Genomic DNA, 19,134 nt, shown 5'->3' with positions numbered 1-19,134 from the left:
GAAAGTGAGATCTGATAGAGATAATAAATAACATTTTTTGGGTATTTTTGGTATAGAGATGCAAAATGAATAAAGTAAAAGCAAAGTAAAAGCAAAGCAATAATAAAGTGATGGAGATTGATATGATGAGAAAGAGACCCGGGGACATAGGTTTCACTAGTGGCTTCTCTCAAGAGCATAAGTATTCTACGGTGGGTGAACAAATTAATGTTGAGCAATTGACAGAATTGAGCATAGTTATGAGAATATCTAGGTATGATCATGTATATAGGCATCACGTCTGAGACAAGTAGACCGAAACGATTCTGCATCTACTACTATTACTCCACTCATCGACCGCTATCCAGCATGCATCTAGAGTATTAAGTTAAAAACAGAGTAACGCCTTAAGCAAGATGACATGACGTAGAGGAATAGTTTCATGCAATATGATAAAAACCCCATCTTGTTATCCTCGATGGCAACAATACAATACGTGCCTTGCTGCCCCTTCTGTCACTGGGAAAGGACACCGCAAGATTGAACCCAAAGCTAAGCACTTCTCCCATGGCAAGAACAACCAATCTAGTAGGCCAAACCAAACTGATAATTCGAAGAGACTTGCAAAGATAACCAATCATACATAAAAGAATTCAGAGAAGATTTAAATATTATTCATAGATAGACTTGATCATAAACCCACAATTCATCGATCTCAACAAACACACCGCAAAAAGAAGATTACATCGAATAGATCTCCACGAGAGAGAGGGAGAACATTGTATTGATATCCAAAAAGAGAGAAGAAGCCGTCTAGCTACTAGCTATGGACCCGTAGGTCTGAAGTAAACTACTCACACTTCATCCGAGGGGCTTGGATGATGATGTACAAGCCCTCCGTGATCGATGCCCCCTCCGGCGGAGCTCCGGAACATGCCCCAAGATGGGATCTCATGGATACAGAAAGCTGCGGCGGTGGAATTAGGTTTTTGGCTCCATCCTCGATTGTTTGGAGGTACGTGGATATATATAGGAGGAAGAAGTATGTCGGTGGAGCTTTGAGGGGCCCACGAGGCAGGGGGCGCGCCTAGGGGTGGAAATTGGTAGTGGATAATCCAAATTATCTGACATTCGTATTAGATAAAATGTTAATATGGCAGAAAAAACCCGCACCTGAATGCAAACAAATACGGATACGGATAATACCCGACGTCACTAGGCGGATGCGGACACGGATGTGGCACAGGAAATAGCCTCAGATACGAATTCGAATTCGGATAACATCCGTATCTGACGATACGTTATAGACTTATAGTCTCAGTGTACCTGGCCTTTTCATGTGGCCATGTGCCCACGTCCAGACATCCCCTTATTCCGCTAGCAAACTAGGAAACTACCAATTGATTAGCCCAACTAGGAAACTACCCACCGTTCTAGCAATTAGGCATAATAAGCCAAGTACAATCACCGCTAAATTTAAGCCCTTTTCCTTAAACAATGCCTTAGAAGTTAGAAGACAAGGGAGGACCGAAGGAGGCCTATACGTGTACGTCTGCATGCCGCCTTGTTCAAGAAAGGCGGACACATCTAGGCGGCGATCTCTTCACGCCGGCGGCGCCGCCCTTCGCGTGACTCGTGCGCAGCCTTGTCCACGCCGACGCTCTCCGCTCGTTTGTTCTGCCCAAGGTAAGTTAGTCGCTGCTCTACAATATCTGGCGTTGATCTAATGGAAGTAAAGTATGAGTCAACCAGTACTTGATAGTCCAGTACTCTAGTTCATTGATCAAAAGCTATATGTGATTTGTTCTATTTTGACCCATCTTTTAGTTCTGCGTAAATCAGTTTAAGAAGATCGGCCATGGTTGCTAATTCTTCAAAGAACCTCCAAAATACACAGGTAGTATTCATTTTTTTGTACAACTGCTGATTTTAGCCTGTAACTCTGTATGATAAATTTATGTTCGTGTAGATTCCAGGAGCATCTCCAGTTGAAATTGCAAGTGGACCAAATAGAAGCAGTGGTGTCGATCAGGATGGAAGTACAAGTGGCACTACTTCTGCCATAGTAGAGAAGGCTGCAACAAAGAAAAATCTCAAGGCCAAAGCCGGGGGAAAGAAGAAAACCTCAAAAGTTTGGACGCACTTCACTGAGATTATAACAGAGGAAAAGGTGGGTGACAAGGTTGTCAAGAATGTTACTGCTGAGTGCAAGATCTGTAAAAAGGTTCTTGAAGCTGGTAGTAAGCCTGGTACGTCATGTTTATGGAAGCATTTTAAGGCAAAACATGTAGTGAGCAAGAATCAGGCACAACTTAATCCAACCACATTAGGAGGAGATGTTAGTTTAAACACTTGGAAGTACGACGAGGATGCGAGTGTTGAGAAGTATCATATTGCAATTATCATGCATGAATATCCATTCAACTTCTCTGAGCATGAGTACACAAATGACTTCATCAGATCATTGCGCCCCTCATTTCCTATAAAGTGCCGCAAGACTACTAGGTCAAGGATAATGGACATTTTTCGTAAAGAGAAGCTCAAGATTTTTGATAATTTGTCCTCTTTGAACTGCCGATTTAGCCGCACAATGGATTTATGGACTTCTAATCAACATAAGGGTTATCTATGTGTCACTTGTCATTTCATTGACAATGATTGGAAAATTCAAAAGCATATCATTAATTTCATGCATCTTCAAGGAAGGCATACAGGAGCAAATCTGAGTACTGCATACATGGGGGAAATGGCTGGATGGAATATTGAGAATAAGTTGTTTGCTTTGACCTTGGACAATGCTGCTTCAAATGATGTTTGTGTTGACACCATCATCTCTACCCTTAAAAATCATGATTCTCTATTATGTCAAGGCAAGTTCTTTCATGTGCGCTGTGCTGCTCATATAATTAACCTCGTTGCCAGGGATGGTGTGAGCACGATTGCATCTATTATAGATAATGTTCGTGCATCAGTTCTTATTGTCAAGAGCTCACCTCAACAACTAGAGATATTTATGAAGCATGCTACCGATATGGGATTATGCACAAAAAAGGGTCTTTCTCAGGATGTGTCTACTAGATGGAACTCAACCTACTTAATGCTAGTAGCTGCCATGCACTATAAACAGGTTTTCCAAAGGCTTGCTATTTTGCAACCAGCTAAGTATCGCAAATGTGCTCCTAGTAAAGATGATTGGGATAAGGCAAGTGTGGTATGCTCGTGCTTGAAGATATTTTATAATGTTACTAAGCTTCTGTCTGGATCTTACTACCCGACTGCTAACCTGTTCTTTGTTGAATTCTCTGAGATTAACATTCAGCTCATTGAGTGGATGAATGCCAAGGGCAAGAATAATAGCTTCATTGCTGCCATGGCAAAAGCTATGAAGGAAAAATTTGACAAGTACTGGGAGATGAGTAATGTTGCTCTAGCAGTTGCATGCATGTTAGATCCTCGCTACAAGATGAAAGTGGTTGAGTTTTACTATAAAGAAATGTCAGACAACTCTGGGGTTGAAGAGATAGTTGCATTTAGAGAAGTTGTTCAAGAGTTATATGATTCGTATGCTTCTCTTTATAATCCTACAATTGGCACAGGAGAACCTTCATCCGAAGCTTCTCACCTCCACATGAATGTAAATACTGAGCCACAAAAGAAAAAGCTAAGTGCTTTTCTAAATGATATAAGTGAAGTAGACCAAGATAAGTCTAACTTGGAAAAATATTGTAGCGCACCCTTGGTAAGGTGGCCTGAAGGTGAATATTTTGATATTCTATCTTGGTGGAAGACCCATGGTTCACAGTATCCTATCCTTGCTATGGTTGCAAGAGATGTTTTGGCTATTCCTGCGTCCACAGTTGCATCTGAATTTTCTTTTAGCGGAGCAGGACGAGTGGTTGACAAGTATCGTAGTCGTTTGGACCCTGAAGTTGTTGAGGCTTTGATCTGTACCAAAGACTAGATAAGAGCCTCCAGAAAAGGTACACAAAGAAAAAATACGTATTTTACTAATTTTGAAGCACTAATAATTTACTTTTTATTTATTACAGAGAATAAATGTGATGTAGCTTCAATAATAGAAGATTTAGCTATCATTGATATTGCTAGAGAAGGCGAGCAAGTCGAGAACAACGAAGATGATGGTATACATGAACGAAGTGAATATTATTCTTCATATAAATTATACAAGGCTCATATATTTTATATTGATCTTGTACTACTTTCTGTGTTGTAGGTGCTTCTATCCCTACGGATGATCACAACGCCTTGGAGATAGTTTGATGCAGGCTGGAGAAATATTCATACCATTTATTCTCTTATGGATGTGTCACTTTAAATTTTATATTATGGCTACTGCTTCCCTATCTATCTATTTGTGTTATGGGAAACAAATGGTTGCTTCTTGTAGACATTTTTTTAGTATTTTATATCATTGGAATGGCATTCCTGTCAGTACTTATCAACATGGAACATAATATTGCCGTCATATCAGTCTATTGTTCAATCATTATATACCATTGGAATTTATTATATGTTATTATCTACATCATGTGCATGTACGTGTAGCCACCCAAGGTTAAGTTTTTCATAATAGTATGTTGCTACAGTTGTAGGATATTCGTATCCGTGCCGAATTTCAAAATAATCCGATCCGCATTCGTATTCGAGTAGCATCCGATCCGCATTCGTATCCGACAACATCCGTATTTGCATCCGTATTCGTTTTAACAATATGAAAATGGAAGTGGGAAGAGCACTATCCGATCCGTATCCGATCTGTTTCCACCCCTAGGCGCGCCCTAGGGGGGGCGCCCCCTACCCTCGTGAGCACCTCGTGGCTTTCTTGACGGAGGGTCCAAGTCTCATGGATCTTATCTAATGAGAAAATCACGTTTCCGAAGGTTTCATTTCGTTTGGACTTCTTTTGATATTCCTTTTCTTTGAAACCCTAAAACAGGCAAAAAACAGCAATTCTGGGCCGGGCCTCCGGTTAATAGGTTAGTCCCAAAAATAATATAAAAGTGGAAAATAAAGCCCAATAATGTCTAAAACAGTAGATAATATAGCATGGAGCAATCAAAAATTATAGATACGTTGGAGACGTATCAATAGCACCGGTTGCAGCATTGAGCAGATTAGTCGGTAGCATCGGCCTACCCGCCACATGCACCCTCCTCGAGATATCCTTAGGTGAAGGTGGCCCGTCCTGAGCACAGATCGTACTCGGTGCCGGCTGGCTCGCACCCTTGTTACTCTTTCTTTTCCGTCCCTTCTTCTTCTGCTGCTGTAAGGGGATCGAGTTCTGCTCACAGACAGCCTTCTTGAGTGTGTTGGGGCTGATAATATTTCGCACCTGGCTATCTGAGGCTCGGTGAAGGCGGCAGCTGGAGGCGTCTCCTGAGAACTGAACGCCAGACGACGCCTGTTGCAACTGGGTTTCTCCGTGGTACCAACTAGATCATCTTTTGCAGGGTGGGGTTCTTGAGAAGGAGGCCCCAAAAATTCGTCACCATACCCATGTTCGTTGAAGTACTTATCGACGTTGGTAAATGTATGGTCGTTGTCATCGTCGGCGTCGTCCGGATCCTGTGCCATATGCATGTCCGGCATGTCCGGTAGTGTTGTGGGGGTCTTGCCATGGCTTGGCGCCGGCGCGACTGGCGGTGTTGTCTGTGGGGTGGTGTCCCCCGCCCCTAAACGAATCTGGCTCTTCGGCCAAAGCATGGGCCAACTTATGCAGGCGCTGAGGGTCATCACATCATCTTCGTCGGCCCCATGGGGTCGATACGGAGGTAACATGTCATTGAAGCCCGGAAGCACCCGAACCAGTTGAACCCTATAAACGGTGGGTGGCATCTAATTACCATGGAACACGCGGCTGCCCGGTTGAATGATTCTGCCCTTGGCGACATCGACCAACTCGTCGTTCACGAAGTGCAGGAGAGTGCACGGAACGTCGGCGGCGCCCTGCGAAAACATGTAGGTCGTCAGGGATGCCCAGTCAAAGGCAAGGAGATGAAGTCATCGGTCGAGAGGCTTAATTAGTTACCGTGATGGCGTCGAGCTCGGATAATGTCGAGGCATCGCCAACGGTGGGCGTGCAAGTAATGGAGGGGACGCTTGTTGCCGAGGTGCCGGCCGGCGTATTCTTCCCACACCTGGGTGTATTAAGCTACAATGCCAGCGCCGCCGTGGGAGACACCAATGCCGCCTCCGCCGGAGACACCAATGGCGCCACCGGCGCGTTGCGTGAGTTGCTGCCCGTGAAGCTGGGAATCGGGGGCGGCCCCTGTTGGCCGCCCGCAATCCATGCCTGCAGCCCAGAAACCAAGGTAGGCATAATGGCCTTGAGTTGTTGAACCTCGCGCTCCTAGCTTTCCGAGCTGGTCTTTCTCTCCTTTCGCCCAGCGGTATAGTACTCCGATCATTTCGTGGACAAGCCTTTGCTAGCCACATGACCAGCTGACGTTGGCTTACTGAGCTTATCCTTGTTTTTCATTATGTTCAACGCCCTATTTAAAGGGGTGTCGAAAGGGGAGCTCTGAGACGACCCCACGCTACTGCTTTCAGTGTCCTGCGGAAGGAACGTGAACCATTTAGAAATTTGGCTTCATTAATTAGAATGCAACCATATGGAGATAATTACGCGGGGGTCTATTCCTTACCAGAACACGCTCAAGCGGCTTGGTCTTCGGATCCGTGGTAAGCTCCTTGGTTACCAGGTCAATCTTGTACTGGGCCCTGACATAGTTCCTGGTCTGCTTGTCACGGTATTTCTCGAAGAGGGCGGTAGGCCTTTCTCGGCACGCTCCGCGTCCTCCTTGTCCCATATAGGTTCCGCCACTCTGTAACTACCAGGACCGAGTTTGTGGACCCCTAAGTTCAAGTCCCGCATATCTTTCCCCCACTGACCTTATTCCGCAGATGCGTTGCTCTCGCACTTGATCTTCAACTCCCGGTAGTCATCTTCGCTGATCGAAGGATTTTTCTCCTTGATCTTCTCATAACTATCACCTTTTTCAATCATGCTCTTCACCGAGGCTCTCCAAGTAGCCAGAGCCATGCTCATCTTCATGAGGGTGGCACTGTTCACTTTATTCCCTGAGAAGCGTGTGTTTGCGAAGTCACCGGGGAACTTGTATCATTCGTGCAGCTTCATGAAGAGGAGGTTGTGCAAATTCCCTCGGTCACGATGCCTTAGGTTCACGGTGTTGATCGAGACGGTGCTACGGAGAATGCACCTGAGCTGTCCCGCGTACCCCTTGACTATTTCTTTGGGCGCCATTGGATGCCCCTCGGAGGACACTTCAGTAAATTCCTCCTTGACGGTGTCGAGCACGTCCAGGCGCCGGTCCGTCCGTTGCCTCTTCGGTTGGCTGCCATCTGTGCGTGCGCTGCCATCATCAGTGGTGGCATCCTCGGCGGCACCATTAGTGGTGTCATCCCCGACGCCACTAGGGGTTGTGTAGTCAGGATCGGTGTCTTCTGCGGCGTCCTCATAGCGGTGAGGTTCTTGCTCCATCTCCTGGGACAGCTCCCAGAATGCCTTGCCCGAACCGCCGGCCTCATCGTTGTGGGCCATGTTTCGCTCTAAATAGGAAAAAAGTTTGGCCAAAAAGTTGGTTATTGTCAAGGAACAAGATCATGGTCTCATCATTTAGGGTTTGTCGACACCGAGGCATCCTAAAAGATAAGCTTTTATCATTTAGGGTTTGTCAACGCCGAGGCACCCTAAAAGCCTAAGATTTCATCATTTAGGTTTTTATTGACACCGAGGCACCCTAAAAGCCAAGGTTTTATCATTTAGGGTTTGTAGATGCTGAGGCACCCTACATGCTTAGTTAAGTTTTCATCATTTAGGGTTTATCGATGCCGAGGCACCGTAGGTTGACTGATATATATGGGTATCTTCTAATAATATACCCTATCAAGAAAACGGAAGGAGAATTCTAAGTTGGGCCTAGTCACTTGGCTCTATTGCCACCTATGGTTTAATGCAGCAAGAATAAAGGGGCAGTTGATCCTACTTAATTAAGTACTAAGATACCCCGGCCCATGCATTAGTCGCAAGTACCCCATATGTCCTATTTTTAGCAAAGTGTAAAATTCAGCATGACCTTTGCTGAAAATAGGACATATGAAGTACCCGAATTTGCCGGAACAGAAGTTAATCGACATTCCGGCAAACTCAAGGGCCTCTCGGGGTACAACAGCAGCATCACAAGTTGAAAAAATTCCCAAGTAGTACAGCAGCAGCATCACAAGTAGTACCAATGAACATATAGTCCAGCACATTCTGAATTTCGATAAATGACAGCAAGTTAACTCATGGTGATAGCAACAAACTTATAACAAACATAAATGAAATTGTAGTATATCCATATACAAAGCAGCAGGATCATCCACCTCATGACAATAACAAACTTATAACAAATTAAATAGCCATATATCCATCTTCTGAGCTATGAGCCATGGACCATCTACCCCATGAACTAGGAGTGTCATGCAACATAAAAACTGCCAGTGGCCAGAAGGAAAAACAAGCATATCCGAACTAGGAGCATCCAAAGCAGCAGGATCACAGTGGCCAATTGCTCAGTTTGGAGTTTGGCACAGGCACCAACTCTAGTTTAAGCTACACACATCACATCAAGAACTGCACCAAAGCAACTGGAGTTTTGCACCACCCAATACCTTCACTAACACCAAGGGACCCACCACCACACCCAGTTCTCTCACACCACACCAGCTACATCAAGGACATCTAACAATCATCATCTAAAAATGACTATAAAAAATAGTTGTTTCTACTGCCAAATTACCCAGTTTTCTCAAGCAGTCAATTACACCATGATGATACCAAATACTTGTAGCAGTACAATGAATTCACAGGATAAAAAAATCATCCACATTCACCAATCACCTTGTTACAGCAAGCAAAAAATTTCATTTTCATGGGTAACTAAGGACCAGGTGAATTGTGGACTAACTTCAGTCATAGATGTTGGTGGCTACATAATCTCCTCAATCAAGAGCTGCTAGCTATAGGGTGCACCTAGTGACCCCGTTTCTTATAAATCTAAAATCTAATTAACCAACTTATGATGACAAACTGAAGCAAGCTATAATCTACTACAATTATCACAAGATAGCATTTAAAAATGATCAAAGCATTTAAAAATTGATGATTTGTTCTAACTACAGGCCTGTACCACTTCTACACATTGCGTAGCTGCACATTCAGAACAAAAAAACACAGAAATTACAAAATGTCACCTGTCAGGCTGTCACTTGAATTACAGGAGGCAGGTATGTCCAGGGAAAAGATGTTGAGGATGCAGATCTGCTCGCTGGAGAGGAGGGCCGAGGGTTTGCTGCTTCAGGGGCGTGTGGAGGGGGCAGACCCGTGGCTTGGTGCTCGGTGACGCTTGCGGGGAGGCCTGCTCGAGGAGGAAGCGCGGGAGGATGGTGGCTGCCGGTGGAGTGGCTTGGCGACGACGATGGTGCTCCCTGTCAAACGGGTGCTCGACGGCGCTGCTCTGGAGTGGGGTGACGACGGTGGTGGCCGGGGGTAGTTGAGTGGTTGTTGGGGCGACAGAGGATGGTGGAGGGGCTACTGTGATGGGGGGCGTCGGCGTCGGTGATTTGGTTGGAGGGCGGCCGTCGGCGGTGTGATGGTTGAGGGTCGGCGACGAGATGGTTGGGGGCTGTGGCGGCTTGCTGTCCGGTGGAGGGTGGATGGGGTGTCGACTTGTGGGCCGCGAAGGAGCTGTAGTGGTGGGGGGCTACGCCGGCAGTGGTCTAAAGTGGCCACGGGCGCTGGCGGTGGGAAGGTTTGGGGCGGCGAGGACGGTCTGGTGGAGGGCAATACTAGTTGCGGCGGGGGCGCGGGGGCGGCGGTGCACGTAGGGCAGCGACGCAGTGGGTCGGGGCAGCGACGCGCAGTGGGGGGGGGGCTGAGAGAGATGTGAGATTGGGGATCGGGGATTGGGAATTTTAGTCGGGGGAGGGATAGCAATGGCGCACCACCTAGCGGTGCGCCATAAGTAACTTTTTCTTGGATAGCAATAGCGCACCACCTAGCGGTGCGCCATAAGTAACATTTTTTTTGGATAGCAATGGCACACCACCCAGCGGTGCGCCATAAGTAACATTTTTTTGGATATCAATGGTGCACCACCCAGCGGTGCACCATTAGTAATTTTATTATTATTATTATTATTATTATTATTTGTTGCATCTAATAATTTTTTAGAAAATGAATATGAATATGAAACAGTAATAATTTTTTTAAAAATATCATCAAATTTATTATTTGAAAATATTTATGAATATGAAAAAATATCATCAAATTTGTTTTTTTTTGATTTTTAGTTGCATTCATTTGTGAATTGGTAAAACATTTATGAATATGAAAAAATATCATCAAATTTTAAAAAATATTCATGAATTCAAAATGTGCCCATGAAATTTAAAAATATTCATGAGTTCAAAAAATATTAACAAATTCAATACTTTCTGTGAGTTAGAAATTCAATAACATAATAAACATAAATAAATATTCATGAGGACTAGAACAGAAGAAATATCATTTCAATATGTCGAATTACAATAAGAAATGAAGACCACGATTTAAATACAATCGATCTTAGCTAGCTATCTTTTCACAATCTTCTTGCCCTTCTTTTTCGCAAATGGAGTTCTTCTGTGGAACGGACGTCCTTTAGGTAGGGTGGTCCTGCTTCTTCTTGTGGTGTATGGCACTTTACCGTCGTCATCATGTTCCATCTTCGGGTCACCGTACTTGTCGAAGTCTTGCTCATTGGCGCCTCCATCCATTCTGATGATCTTCCTTTTGCCTCTCCTCACGACAACACGACTGGGCTTTGACGGGTCAGTAATGAAGAAGCACTGGTCCACTTGGGAAGCCAGAACCCATGGCTCATTTTTCGCGGTGACGTTTGCGCCGGCGGTCTTGGATTTGGCTTCGGGTATAGCCATGGTGGTGAAATACCGGTCTTCTTTTAGGACGCTCTTGGCCCATCTGACACGGAACATCAGGACCTTCTCTCAGCGTAGCTCAGCTCCCAGATCTCCTCGATCCTTCCCTAGTATCTGTCCTTGTCGTTAACGGTGTAGGATTCCATCGTTACCCCGGAATTCTGATAACCATCTCTCTTCATGTCCTTGTCCTCGGTGTAGAATGTGTAGCCGTTGATATCGTACGCCTCATAGGTCATCAGGTTGTGCTCGGCGCCCTATGACAAGGCGAATATGAGTTTTTCTTCCACGGAAGAATCCTCATGTAAAGGGTACAGCAGAAGCTTCTCCTTGAACCAACGCGTGAAACATGAGTTGTGCCCTTTGATTATATCTCCGTCTGTCCTCTATTGGCCTTGGTCATTGTACGTCTTCTAAATAAAGGTTTTGTGCTCTACCACCCAAGGATCGACCACGTCTATGTGTTGTAGCGCGACTAGGTTTGCTCTTTCAAAGTCGGCAAGTCGACCCTCGAAGTCGACATGCATTTTGCGGCGACCATCGCGGTGACCCCATCCAGCGAGCCTGCCGAGGTGCCTGTTGACGGGAAGACCAACGGGGTTCTCGATGCCTAGATAATTCGTGCAGTAGGAGATGCACTCTTCGGTCAGAAAGCCCCTGTCTATGCTTCCCTCTGGACGTGACATGTTGCGAACGTATCGTTTGATGACACCATTCATCCTTTCAAATGACATCATGCTATGCAGGAACGTCGACCCGAGTTGGATGATATCCTCCACGATATGGACCAGCAGATGCACCATAACATCGAAGAATGCAGGCGGGAAGTACATCTCAAGCTCGCATAGTATCACGATCTCTTCCTGTAGCCTTCTGAGTTGCCTCACGCCAACCGACTTCTGAGAGATGACGTCGAAAAAGTTGCGTAGGCCAAATAGCGTTTCACGGACCTGCGCGTCCATGATCCCACAGATTGCAACTGGAAGTATCTCCATCATCAGCACGTGACAGTCGTGAGACTTCATCCCGCTGAACTTCTGCTTCGCTGAGTCTAGGTATCTGCTTATCTTCCCTGCATAAACGTAAGGAAGTTTTACTCCTACGAGGCAGGTGAAAAACTGCTCGATCTCCTCCTGACTTAGAGTGAAGCACGCGGGAGGGTAGTCATTTTCGGTCTTCTTGGCCTTTTTGGCTTTGTGACGACTTTCCGTGTCCTGCTTCGCCTCATCATCATCATCATCATCATCATTAGCATGAAGCTCCTCCCTAATGCCCAATGATTTCAAGTCTGCCCTTGCTTTCGGCCCATCTTTGGTCCTCTCTGGCATGTTGAGCAGGGTACCAAGCATACTCCTGCACACGTTCTTCGTGATATGCATGACATCAAGGCTGTGAGGCACACGGAGGATCTTCCAGTACGGCAAGTCCCAGAAAACAGACCTCGTTTTCCATACCTTCAGCAGCGGCTCTAGTGCCTTTCGCTTCTTTCTTGGCTCTGGCGCCTTTTGCTTCTTTCCCGACAGTGGGCAATCTTTCCAATTTTTCAACAGCTCGTCTATTTCCTCGCCACTCCTCGTACGCGGGCGTCTTTGGGGTTCGGTTTCACCATCGATCAAATCCTTGTGTTTTCTCCATGGGTCATCGTCGCGAAGCGACCTTCGATGTCCCATGAACACGGTTTTCGAAGACCCGGGATCTCTATCTAGTTGGTGATACATTGTGTCATCCATGCACCTGACGCATCCAAAAAATCCGTGGACCACCTGCCCCGTGAGATATCTGTAACCGAGATAGTCGTGCACCGTCGTGAGTAGTGCGGCTCTCATAGGGAAATATTATTTCTCTGCGGCGTCCGACGTATTGGCTGGCGTTTTCCACAGCGTGTCTAGCTCCTCTTTCAGCAGCCCCAGATACAGATTGACATTGTTCCCTGGTTGTTTCTGCCCTTCAATTAGCATACTCATGTGAATGTACTTCCTCTTCATGCACAACCAGGGGGAAGGTTGTACATCCACACAAACACATGCCAGGTGCTATGTGTGCTTCTCTGGCTGCCAAACGGATTGACTCCATCGGTGCTCGCGCCCAACATGATGTTCCTTGGATTGGCCCCAAATTCTAGGTGTTTGAAGTTCAACGCTTGCCACTGGCTCGCATCCTTAGGGTGACTTAGCATCTTATCTTTTTTATTTATCTCTGGACCATTTCCGTCATCTTCTCGCTTCTTCTCCTCCCTATCCGCGTGCCAATGCAGGAGCTTTGCTAGCTTAGGGTCCGCGAAATACCACTGCAGACGAGGAGTGATCGGAAAGTCCCACACCACTTTTCGAGGAGCTTTCTTCCTCTTCTTGTATCGAGTGACGCCGCACACCGGACATATGGTAGACTCTGTGTGCTCATCTCGATAAATGATGCAATTGTTCATGCACACATGGTATTTCACGTCCGGTAAATCCAGAGGACACACGATTTTCTTCGCCTCCTCAAAACTGGTCGGGCACTTGTTCCCCTTGGGAATACGTTCGTGCCAGAATTACATGTTCTCGTCGAAGCATGCGTCGGTCATTTTGTGTTTTACCTTCATCTCCAGAGCCATGAGCATTACTTTCAGGCAGGTATCCCCGGGCCTGCATCCTTCATACATTGGAGTAACCGCGTCTATCTCCAGTTGATCCAGCTTGGCTTGCTCTCGGGCGGCAGCTCTTGCGTTATCCATCTTCTTGAGAAGCAGCTCTTGAATATGAGGGTCCTGCACCTAGCCCATCGATGGTCCATCGTCGTCTGCTCCGGCATCTTCATCTTCATGATCATGCCCTTCGTCTTGATCTTCCTAATCGTCATGTCCGACATCTTCTACATGTTGACTGTGTACAACATCACCGTCGTGATCATGTCCTAGAGATTCTTCGTCTTCTCACCCACCCTCACCACGTTGGTTGTCTTGCTGCCCTTCCTCATTTCTTGCTCGGCCCCCATGGACGACTTCATAGTCATCTTCATCACCTTGCCACCGATAGCCATCCATGAAACCATGCAAGAGCAGGTGGTCCCGCACCTGTCCGGAATCCGGGTCCGCAATAAGGCTCTTCAGCTTGCATCTTCGACACGGACATCTTATCTCCATCTCGTTCTTTTGAAGCATCTCGGCCTTCGCGGAGCTCAAAAACCTATTTGCCTTCAGTCATCGTGTGGACCATGGTCGCCAGCGGGGTAGAGCAAAACGATATTTTAGAACCAAAAATATTTGGCATGACTTTGCCTAAAAATAGGACCAAAAAGAATGCATAGTGCCAAATTCTCGCCGAAACGGAAATGAATCAACATTCCGGCAAAATATTGGCAACTATCGCATTTCAAATACCGGTACCTGCAAACACAAACATATACGCAACACCACAAACATATGCAACACCACAAAACATACGTAGATCTAGCTAGGCCATAAAAAGTGCATGTGCACGTTGTTGGAGGGAGAAAAAAGTAGATCTACAACATAAAGAAAGCTTTCCCCTTACTTACCCATCAAAAAAAAGGTAATTTAACCACTTAATTTGGGTGAATCTATGGTGCAAATGAGGTGAGGAGGAGGAGGCAGCCGAGACAAGCTTGGAGGAGGAGGTGGAGAGAATGAAGTGGGGAAAGTGAGTGTGGTAGGTGGCTGTCCAAAATATCTAGTTGGTCTGAGGTTACTAATGGCGCACCACCTAAAAATGCGCAATGGCGCACCAGTTAGGGGTGCGCCATTGCTAGTTTTGCAAAAAAATATAATTGTTAGTAGTGGCGCACCGTGGTTGTGGTGCGCCATTACTAGTTTGAACTAGCAATGGCGCACTTCACAAAGGTGCGCCATTACTAGTTTTGAAAAAAAATAAAAAAATTTGTTAGTAGTGGTGCACAGAGCGTGTGGTGCGCCATTACTAGTTAAAACAAGTAATGGCGCACTGTGTCCTGGTGCGCCATTAATAGTTTTGGAAAAATAAAAAAAAATAAAATTTGCTAGTAATGGCGCACCGTGTGTCTGGTGCGCCATTAGTAATGAGGACACTAATGGGGCACCACATACATGGTGCGCCATTAATGTCCATATTAGCTATAGCCCTTTTCCTAGTAGTGAATCTTTTGATGATCCCATTCATCATCTCAAATGACATCACGTTGTGGAGAAATGACGGCCCCAAGTCTATTATGTCATCCACAATATGGACACACAGATGCACCATCACGTCAAAGAACGCGGGCGGGAAGTACATCTTAAGCTCATTCGGTATCACAACGATCTCTTCCTGTAGCCTTCTGAGCTACTTCACACTGATCGACTTTCGAGAGATGACGTCGAAAAAGTAGCAAAGACGAATTAGCATCTCACGGACGTGCTTGTCCATTATCCCTCTAAGGGCAACAGGTAGTATCTACGTCATCATCACATGACAGTCATGGGACTTCATCCTGCTGAACCTTTTCTTGTCCGTGTCTAGATATCTGCTTATTTTGCCACAGTAACCAGAACTAACTTTGACTCCGGTAAGGAACTTAAAGAATTGATCGATCTCAGCCTGACTTAAGGTGAAGCAAGAAGGGGGGAAATAATCCTCTTTCTTTATTTTCTTGCCCTTCTTCTCCCGCGCCTCTGTCACTGTCTCTGTCTCGTCTGACTGTTTACGGGGTGTCATGTGCAGATCTTCCCTGATTTTCAAATCTTGCAAGTCTTTTCTTGCCTTCGGCCCATCCTTGGTCTTATCTGGCATGTTCATCAGTGTCGCGAGCAAACTCTCAAGGACATTCTTACATATGTGCATTTGATCAAGGCAATGAGGTGTATCGAGTTTGTGCCAGTACTCCAAGTCCCAGAACACAGACCTCGTCTTCCATACCTTTAGCAGCGGCTCCGGCGCCTTTTTCCTCGTCTTTCCCAGCGCGGGGCACCCCTTCCATATTTTCAACAGCTCATCGATTTCGTCACCGCTCCACTTACGTGGAGGTCCTTGATGCTCAACGTGACCATTGAATAGATCTCCACGGTTTCTCCACGGGTCGTCCTATTCGAGCCATCTTCGATGCCCCATGTACACGATTTTCCCAGACCCGCCATCTTTCCTTGACGTTAGCTGCTGAGACGTCGTATCATCCATGCACCGCGTGCATCCGCCATATCCATGGCACACCTGGCCTGCGACATATCCGTAACCGAGATAATCGTGCACCGTCGTGATTAGCGCGACTCTCATGTAGAAATACTCGCCTTTGTTGGCATCCCATGTCTTGCCTGGTGTTTTCCATAAAGTGTCTAACTCCTCTTGAAGTAGCCCAGATACAAATTAATATTATTTCCTGGTTGTTTCGGCCCTTGAATAAGCATGCTCATGTGAATGTACTTCGACTTCATGCACAACCAGGGAGGAGTTTGTACATCCATACAAACACAGGCCATGTGCTATGCGGATTCATGCCATCGTTACACGCGCCGAGCACGATGTTCCTTGCATCACATTCAAAATACCGATAGAAGTTGTTCAACGCTCTCCACTGGCTTCCATCCTTGACGTGTCTCAGGTTCGGATCATCTCCATCATCAGGCTTCTTCCTCTTTGCGTGCCAGCGCATTAGCTTTGCTTCCTTGGGATCTACGAAATACCGCTGTAGACGGGGAGTGATCGGTAAGTACCATACAACTTTCTGGGGACATTTCTTCCCGGCCTTCTTGTATCGAGAAGCATTGCACACCGGACAGCTTGTTTTTTCCGCGTGCTCTTTCCAATAAATTATTCAATCGATGATGCATGCATGGTATCTAACATGTGGCAGATCAAGAGGGCACACGATCTTCTTGGCCTCATCAACACTACTAGGACATAGATTCCCCGTGGAAAGAACATCCTTTAGGTACTTGAGATGCTCATCGAGGCTAGTGTCGGTCCATTTGTTTTTAGCGTTCATCTTCAGGAGTTGGAGCATGAAACTCAAGCGGGTCACCTCAGGATTGCAACCATCATACAATGGAGTGTCCGAGTCTACCACCAGTTGCTCCAGCTTAGCCTCCTCTCTAGAAGCAGCTATCGCAGTACTCGTCTCCTTGCGAAATCGTAGTAGCAGCGCGCTTTCCTATCATGTGCTACTGCTAAACGGGCCAACCGTGTGGACAATTTCAAAATTAGCAGCAACTGCGTGACTAAAAAGCACGCTACTACTATGGCATTAGTAGTAGCGCGCTTCTTGACGCCGCGCTGCTGGTAAAGTTAGGTCGTTGTGTACTGTCGGTGGATTTTTGTAGCAGCGTGGTTTGAACATCACGCGCTACTACTAAATTTACATCAGTAGCGCGCTTTCCCTAACCGCGCTACTACTAATTAGGAGCAGCGCCTCTTTTTGTGCCGCACTGCTGCTAAGATTCTGTGTATAAGGTTTTCCCTAGTAGTGTGATGACATGTCATTGTACTAGCCACTTCGACTCGATGGGAGGGATTCATGCATACACATGCATGTGTGTGTGCTCAAATTGTATCACGCATGTCATCCCAGAGCATGACCTATATATATATATAAACCATATTACAAGAAAAAATAATAATCCCCTCCTAAGTCAAATTAACCTCTGTCGTTGTGAGGCAAAAAGTAGTGATGGACCAATCGGGCCCATAGATGGAAAGCATCGATATCGCTGATAACCGCATAAGTGACCGGGAGAGGACAACCAGCATCGCTTTGCATGTGGGCCAACCATATATATATGTGAATACCCAAAATGCACAACTTTGATGTGCAACATGCCTCAAAAACTGTAAACCATGCACCAACACAGAGCGAGGTTCATGTAGCGTATGACATATGATGGTCCCCTTCCCCCCTCTTCGACGCATACTATATGCTCCTACCATAATGCATACAACCCAAAAGAATCCTCATTGATGGTGAAAATAATTAACCTCTCCCGATGTAGGTCAAAGTGATGCATGCATGCATCGACGATGGCCTCGTGGGCTCACGATGGAAGCATCACACGTGAGTGTCCTTGCCAGGATAACCATCGTGTGCATGCATGTGGCCCGAAGAGGTGTTGTGTGATGTTTGAATAGCCAATTTCACAATTTTGATGTAGCACGTGCCTCGGAAACCAAAAAGTTCGGACACTAAGTACGTATAGTATATATGCTAGTCCCCTCCCACGTCTTTGAGGCGCACGTAAAGTATATATGCTACTCCCCTCCCACGTCTTGAGGCGTACTATATACCACCATAACACAAACAAAAAAGATTCTACCTTGCTGGTCAAATTAACCTCACTGCTGGCTGTTCATCAAAGTGATGGACGACGACCTCAGGGGCCCACAGTAAGCGTCACACACGAGTATCGAGTGTCGTGTAGGACAACCATCGACTGCATGTGGCCAAAACATGTATGTATAAAAGGGTTGTGTAATGTTTTAAATAACGAATTCATGATTCTGATGTAGCATCGGCCTACCTAACAAAACGGCCAACCCACATGGTGGCTCACAACTCGTAGTGTACTGCGAGCCACCCGCCAGCGCCAGACACATACACACACACACCGTGACTCCACTGCAACTACGATGCATGTTAAATTAATTATCCCGTTGTGAACATATGTTACCAATGGAGGGGTGTTTTTATTTTGAAAAAAATAGAGATCATTAAGACATTTTAGTACATTAATTGATTGATGTTCTACGGGTACAATGTGCAAAAATTAAATTTGAGCTACATGCACACGTGATAGTGTCTCACTGGTTCATGTTTACTCCACGTGCAACAAATTTCAAACATTGAGAATCTTGATTTTTGAATTCTAGTACATCCGAAACTTATTTGAAGTTCATGAAACTTATCGTGTTATAATATGGACACCAATACAAAGTGGCATTGTACTTTTTTTGTAAAATTTGAGACCAGTTTTGATGTAATCTTTATCTAATTACAAATGGATTATCCCAAACGGATTATTTATCCGAACCATGAGCGTTATACCAACAATGGATACGTGACATGCTTTGGTTAAGAAATAAAGCGGCAACATTAATCATCCAAATAGAAAATAATATACGTGCCGCTGGGTGACCCGTGTGCCGTGTGAGCAGGCGTGAGTTGACGGGATGCATGTGAGCAGTCTGCCACACAGGCAGACAGGGAGGCGTGCGT

The sequence above is a fragment of the Triticum urartu genome, chromosome 4A, assembly GCF_056163025.1.
Source record: "Triticum urartu cultivar PI428250 chromosome 4A, HENAU_Tu73, whole genome shotgun sequence".
Lineage (NCBI taxonomy): Eukaryota > Viridiplantae > Streptophyta > Magnoliopsida > Poales > Poaceae > Triticum > Triticum urartu.
The sequence above is the reverse complement of the archived record's forward strand: the minus strand, read 5'-3'. Positions refer to the sequence as shown.